This window comes from Curcuma longa, chromosome 17 (assembly GCF_044706935.1).
Source record: "Curcuma longa cultivar G26 ecotype Majalengka, Jawa Barat chromosome 17, ITB_CL_G26_1.1, whole genome shotgun sequence".
Classification (NCBI taxonomy): domain Eukaryota; kingdom Viridiplantae; phylum Streptophyta; class Magnoliopsida; order Zingiberales; family Zingiberaceae; genus Curcuma; species Curcuma longa.
Genome location: NC_133877.1, coordinates 9,113,033 through 9,121,153, shown reverse-complemented (window position 1 = coordinate 9,121,153; position 8,121 = coordinate 9,113,033). Strand labels below are relative to the sequence as shown.

Below are 8,121 nucleotides of genomic sequence, written 5' to 3'. Positions count from 1 at the left end.
GCATCATGCATATGCAAATCATGTGCATGATATATATGTTTTGGACTGTATTGATACTGCATTTTAATTGTCTACTTGTATGATTCTTGATTGTAGCACTATGCTTGACATGTCATTCATATGGTGCATTACATGAGATCCATGTTAGTTATTATTATTTGCAGAGATATTCTTGATACCTTGTTGACCTTTGGTATGTACCTATTCTTTTGCTGTTTCTTTTATTCATGCACTGTCGTTCTATATTACCCACTGAGTATTTGTACTCACATCTTTTGGACCCTGGAATTTTTCTGTCTTCCCAGATATCAGGTAGGAGCTTATAGAGGATGCCAGAGATCTGCCAGCGATGTCATCTCACGACGAGGACTTTATGTGTTTGTGTGGGATGTGTTTGTAGCATGTGTGGTATATTTGTATCGTTGGTTTACTTCTTATCGTATCAGACTTTATTATTTCATTTCGGTATTTTCGAAACTATAGTCTATTTCCTATTTTGATTACATACTTGTTCTTGTTATGTTTCTGCTTACGAAACTTTGGATTTGTCGTTACTTTACGAGTTTATTTCTTATTGGCTGTGTAGAATTAGAATTCCATTCTTATGCATTGTGTAGGATGTGTATGTGGCCGTGTGGGTCACTTTTATTTTCATTACTTTTTTAAATCTATATTTTGTAGTATGTATAGGCCGTGTGAGCCTTTATATATGTGTGTATAAAGGGAATTGTCAGTGATACTGGGGAGGTGCTGCCGAAATTTTTTCGGATGGCTATCTCCCGGGTTGTGACATTAAGCCCATCGAGAGACCAAAACCAATTCCTCCTCTAGGTCACTGCTGTAGCCTCTAGAAATCCTCAACTCTGTTTTGGAAGAATTCGTGAAGAAACCAGGCATTCGAACACATACAAAGCAGTGTAATCGATCAGCTGATCGATTACACACCTTGGTAATCGATCAGTTGATCGATTACCAAGTTCCGTGGGAGATCGTCTGGTAATCGATCACTGGATCGATTACCATGCTGGTAATCGATCACCTGATCGATTACCAAGCTTAATGAGAAAAAAGTTACGAGATTTAATCGATTCCTTGATCGATTAAACCTCTGGGTTCGAATTTGTAACTTCCGAAATCATATCAAATTCTCCGATCGGATTGATTCCAATCATACCATATTTATGGGATGGCTAGGCTATAAAAGAGGAGGCTTACAAAGGGTTTTGAGACACGAAGTAATCCTTTGGTGGCCGAGACTCTCGGCAGCCAACCTCCTTTTCCTCTTCTCTTCTCACAAAGGAGAAGGAAGGAAAGTTTGCTAGCCATCGGAGAGCAGAATTCTGGTGGAGAAATTCTCAAAGGATCGTTGCCCACACAACGTTCGAGAAGAGGAGAGGAATACAGCAGAAGATCAAGAGGTCTTCGGGTACAAACTTCATCCACACAATTCTAAGGTGAAAGGTATAACTAAAATTTCTTTCCGCTGCAATTCTTTTAGTTGTATTTACCTTTGTATGGAACCTGAAAACAAACGCAAGAAGCCAGCGATCCGCGGGGCCTCTTGGAATGTTTCATCCTTTGTACGAAAAATTTTTGTACAAGGGAAATCAACGGAACGGTTTCCGAGCGACTCCCTTCACAAACTCGTAGAGAAAAATAGAAAGACGCTATTCACCCCCCTCTAGCGACGATCCCAACAAGTGGTATCAGAGTCTGATCCCTTTCGCGCGAAGTAACATTCAACCAAAAGAATTTAATGACATTTTAAGAGGGATACAGCACCGCACGACCACCCTACTTCGATGACAACGACTTCGTATATTAGAGAGGTAGGATGGAGTATTATTTAATGAATGATATTGATAACTGGTTTAGCATCATAGATGGATTCAAAAAGCCAAAGAATGCTTCTGGAAAACCCCTTCCTACATCGGATTAGATAAAGGATATATGTAAAAAGGCGCAAGCCAATGTGAAAGCCACAACAACCTTGCAATGCGGACTCTCCAAAGAATAATTGAGCAAAGTTGGTCCATTCAACTCTCCCAAAGAACTCTGGGAAAAGCTCATTGAACTCAATGAGGGTTCAAGCGAAATAAGGCGTGCCAAAAGAGACTTATTGGTGGATCAACTTTAATCATTCTCAATGAGGACCAACGAAAATGTGAGTCAAATGCACGGATGGTTCAAGGAGATTGTAAATGGTCTCCATGTCATTGGTGAAAAGAATGAAAGCCGAGATCTAGTAAGGTATGTGCTACAAGCTTTCCCCCGAACTACTCTATGGGCATCAATGGTGGATGTTTATAAAATATCAAGGGACTTATCTACGGTAAAACTAGATGAATTATTTTGTTAGTTTGAGCTACATGAGCAGGCTTCTAATGTGCCATTATTGTGAAAATAAATATATATTAGTATTACTATTTTCTGCAAAAAAAAATAAACATAATAAATCTTTATATTGAAATGAATCTTGTAATAGTTGATATGTTAGGTATGGATGAGACCATAAATATGAAATTGCGATTCTAATTGGTTTAATATAATTTTCTAAAAGTCTTAATCCATCTTGAACACATAAATTTAAAACATGGCATACACAACGAATATGAAAAAATAAACCACCAATAACAGGTTGGCAAATAAATTTTAATTCATCTATAGAAGCGGTATTAGAACTAGCATTATCTAATGATATTGAAAATATTTTATGAGTTAATCCATATTCTTCTAAAATTAAACATAATAATTGTGCAATGTTATGGGCAGTATGTGATTCATCAAAAACTCTATAAGCTATTAACCTTTTTTGGAGGATCCAAGAGCTATCAATCCAATGACAAGTCACACCCATATAAGAATGAGTTTGCCAATGATCACTCCAAATATCGGCACATAAAGAAACTTTATTATTTAATTTACTAAATTCATCAATTAAATTCTTTTTTCCTTGTTTTACTAATTTTTTAATTGTACGAGTAAGTGTAGTCCTAGGAACACGTTTAGCACATGGATTAAGAGATTCTTTACAAAAATCTTCAAATGTGCATTTAGATCCAAAACTAAAAGAAAGATGTTCTACGGAAACAAATTTAGCTAATGACTCTCTTAATTTATTATCAGAATATAAAAATAAACCAGAATCAGTACTACTACCGCTAGAAAATCTAGATAATTGTGTTTGAGAACAGTCGAGTCCATATTCTGTCGGGTGCTTCGTTTCTACATGTCGTTTTAACGATCCATAGCCGCCGCCGGCTTGGAATTTGTAGGAAGCATTGCAATGCTTGCATTTTGCACGCATTTCTTCCGATGGAAGAGTGACCTTCTCAAAATGTTTAGTGAAAATAGAAGATTTTAGAAGATGTTCCCGAACCTTAGAAGTAATTGCATCAATACTTCCTTGTGTTTCGGACGTCGGAAGGTGTTGGGCCTCGGTCTCATCATCGGTGGATTGAATGTTGGGGTCCTCGTGCGCTATTTCTTTTCCCCTCCGAGATCGATGTGAAGAACTTCCACCGCGACCTCCTTCCATTGTAGTCGAAAGATGGAGTCGGAACTCGGAAACGCGTATAGATTAGAGAATGCGAACTTGCAAAATTGAGAATGAGAGTTAGAGAGTAGAGAAAGTGTGTGAAAATGATGAAATAAACTCCCTATTTATAGAATTTGGATCATAACGGACACTAAATCATAGTCATTGATCAAAAAACGGTCAAATGATCTTAGCCGTTGAAAAAAAAAAAAAAAAAAAAAAACCCAACGGCTCCGAATCGCAAGTTAACCGGTGATTCGAAGCCGTTGGAACCGGCGATTCGGAGCCGTTGGAACCGACGATTCCACCAAGAAAACAAAAAAAAATAATAAAATTTTGAACCGACGAGCCGCCGATTTAACAACCGCTTGAATCAGAACCAGCCCGAAATCCTACCGAGCCGGTTCCGGTTCGGCCCGTTAACTCGAGCCAGGCTCACCCGGCCGAGTCCAGGCCAGGTCCAAGCTGGACCCGACCCGTGGTCGGGTCTAGTATGATATAATATAAAAAATTTTATACACCCTTAATTGAAAATAAACCTGCCAAACCGTACAATTGCTATACGATATAAATCCAATTGGAAAATAATCAACTTCCTCCAACCGTACCATATAATAAATACACGGATAAAACGCTAACAACGAACAATATTAACCTTTTGTATCACGATTAAATAGATTTTTTTAACCACCACAATATTTGATAGTAAGTTGAATGAAACTTAATTAGAAAGAGTTAAACACTATAATTACTCGGCTCCTTGATCGAGACAATAAAGAGGATTGTTAGTGCCAAAAATTATTATTTTTAGATTTATTATTATAATACGGATAAACTTATGGATAGTCTCGATGTTGCATTTTTTTCTAAAGAGGTCATCATAATTAATGTGAATTTTTGCATAAATGATTGTGAGAATAGGACCAAGTTTAATAGACTAATGAGACAATCTGTAAATAATCCAACATTGGCATGAGATTCATTTTTTTTAACATTAACAACATTTACCCGATGTCACATTTCTATTAAATCTAAAACACTACATTAACTTTAGAAGCAAATAATATTTGTATAGAACCTCAAATTTTTAGCTCTACTGTATATAAAATTACTAATATTAAATAAATGATGCATATATATAATGAGTATTGATTTTTTTTAAGGTATTCAAATTAATTTAAGTTAAATTAATTGTTTTAGGAAGATAGAGAAGTCAAATAATTCCTTAATTAGCGGAGTTGAACAAGGATTAATTGATGTTAGTCCATAATATTTTTTGCTGGTCAACTTCTAACAATGAAGTATTCATAAACTTCGGTATCCACAAATTTCAATGCTTATCCACGTAAGTGTTGCTTTCAAATGCTTGCTACGTAGTAGAACAAACAGTCAAACATGAAACCTAAAGTTTCTTTAATCGTTGCAATATATATCTTCATCTTTTTTATTTGGATTCTGTACCATAAATCTAACCCATAAATTCAACTATATTCTTAACATATCCAATAAAACGGTAATACTAACATGACTAAAATTAATTTATCAAATGGTAGGCAAGCACTACAAGTAACATCATAGAGAAAAGTCATGTTCAAAGTGGAAATCGAACTTCATGATTCAAAAGTCATAAATTGAAAAATAAACAACCAAAAGTTTAATGCTTATTTAGAGAGAAGTCCAACACAACAAATAGATGAGGTAATCATTATATTAAGTAGTCTGACTTTTATATATTGTTTTGTTTTATGGAATTTAAATTGTGTGTAGATATATATATCATGAGTAGCTTTCCTCGTGTGGTGTGTTGCAGAGACTCACAATTATTCCCACTGGCACCCGTCACGCCATCTTGGAAGAATTTATAAATGAGTAGAATGCTTAGGTTTTAGGCAATTGGCAACATGGGCGGTTGGAGAACTTCAAGTGAGAATTATTCATAGCTATTAAAAATTGAAATTCCTAGTCACATTTCGTCTCAACCAAGCAAATTATTTTAATCTGCGACATCGAAAAATTAAACAAAATGATATCCCTATTACATGATCATACTTACAGACCCCTGCTCACAAAGCTCGTCGGACAGCAAGACTAGAAAGATTCCTACACTGCGTGCAGCCTTCTTACTGTACCGCACCGGCGCCATCCTCAATCCTCAGCCTGACCGCATTAATGGACGCGATGCGACGACCGCATTAATGGAAGCGATGCGACCGCGTCGTCGCCAAGTTGAATGCATTGTGCATCATCATCCCCTTTCGGTTAAGGTTCTTGCATTCTAACCTCGTCATTCACAGAAACATGCATCTCATTCAGCAAAGAAACATGCATGAACAAGCAAAAAATGAAGCGCTGATTACCTCCGTAAATGGGCGTCCTTGGATACGCCAGACGTCCTCGGACTCGAAACGCACAATGGAAGCTTCCTCGCGAGCGCAGGGGATCTCGCCAGCTCTGTATTTATAAGAGTGAGGAATCTCCGTTTTGGTGAGTTTGACGAGGTGGGACAAAAAATGGCGGTGGAGCCCGCTTCCACCTCACCGACGACGAGCTCATCCTCCACCACCTCTGCCGCAAGGTCGCCTCGCAGCGCCTCCCTGTCCCCATCATCGCAGAGGTGGACCTCTACAAGTTCGACGCCTGGGAATTACCAGGTACTCAATCCTTGAATCCGTCTGATAAAGATGGAGTGTTTTTTTTGTTTATTCATTGACCGATTTGATGCAGAGATGGCCTTGTTCGGGGAGAGGGAGTGGTATTTCTTCACCCCCCGCGATCGGAAGTACCCCAACGGCTCGCGGCCGAACCGGGCTTCTGGCAAGGGATACTGGAAGGCCACCGGCGCCGACAAACCGATCTCCTCGAAGGGGTGCCACCGGATGCTGGGATCAAGAAAGCTCTCGTCTTTTACTCAGGCAAGGCACCGCGAGGCGTCAAGACCGACTGGATCATGCACGAGTACAGATTGGCCGACGCGGATCGCTGCCCTAACAACGAAAGCCTCAAGGTATAAAAACCCACACCCTGGTTCGAACAAGTGATCTTTACCGGTTGATGAATGGAGTTGGATGCGTGGGCTCTTTGCCGGTTGTACAACAAGAAGAATGCCTGGGAGAAGATGCCGCACTCAGAGGAGGAGATTTCGGCCGTGGACTCTATGGACCGGATGCCAGAATTCGAGGCGGAGAACGACGCTACGCTGCCGGACTTTGAAGGCCAGGAACTTCCACCCATTGTGCTTCCAGTGGTCGAGAAGAGTTGTGCGAAGGAAGAAGACAACGGATGGTTTAAGGACTCGGAACTGGAAGATTTGCAGAGTTCTTGCATGAGTTTCGGAGCACCACCTGTTCCAATTCTTTGCGAGTACAGTGCCAATCAAAACCAAACCGTCTCATGTTCCAAACGTTCTGATTCTGAATTGCTTAAGATAGTGCAGAGAACTATAGATCAAAGATCTATCATTACAAAAATACTCGCATTTAACGATTAAAATTTTGATCGCTAATTGATCGTTTAACCTATTTAGTGATCAAACAATGATCGCAAATAATTTTATCATAATTTGATTTAGCGATCGAATCCTAATTCGGTCGTTAATTCCGTCCTTAATTTTAAAAATTTTTTGTTAGGATCCTCTATTTTTCTATTTTATATTTTATTTACATACAAATATATCAAAATTCTATTACATACAATCAATATAACAAATCTATCATATTCACAATCAATATTTACAATTCATATCACTAATCTATCATATATATACAATCCACATTTATAATACATATCATAAACCTATTATATATGCAATCCATATCAAATAATGTTATAAAATAATATCCAAACAATACAAAATATTAAAATGATACAATATAAATCTAAACGATACAAATAGTATCCACACTATACAATCAATATCCAAAATGATACAAACACTATCCATGAAATAAATCTATCTATGATATAATCAATATCTAAATGATACAAATATATTCATGATCAGTCTACGATACAAAACATATCAAATTGATAGAAATAAACATGTCATCCTCCTCAACAAAAAACAAAACTTCTAGGTTTGACTTGTTAGAATTTATAGAAGTATTTTCTTAAATTTTAGAATTTCATTTCAAATTTACAAATTTAATTTTTTAGAATTATTCAATATTTCATAATTAAGGGGCACACAATTATAGTTAATTTTATTATTTAATTTTAAAATTTTAATATTTAAATTTGAAGGATTATTTTTAAAGTTTGAAGATTTATTGTATAAATTTTTAAAATTTAATTTTATATTTTTAGTTGTTAAATTATTAATTTTAGAATTTATTTTAGTGAAGTTTGAATTTATCTTATTATTAGTATTATCTTGATTATTTAATTTTAAATTATTAAGTAAATTTAAATTATTTAACTTATCTGGATGGTTATTAATTTTTTCTTATTTGATTAAATCTTTATTAATTTTTAAATTTATTAAATTATTTAAAGTTGAATTATTTAATTTATCATTATCTTGATTAAATAAGTTAAAAAATTGGTCTAATTTTTTATTTATTTGAAATAAATATAGATTAATTAAG

General features: G+C 36.2%; 1 pseudogene; it reads left to right on the top strand.

Moving 5' to 3' along the window:
* Positions 1–6,068: 6,068 nt before the first annotated feature.
* Positions 6,069–6,966, top strand: LOC141848347 (NAC domain-containing protein 68-like; annotated as a pseudogene).
* Positions 6,967–8,121: the final 1,155 nt, after the last annotated feature.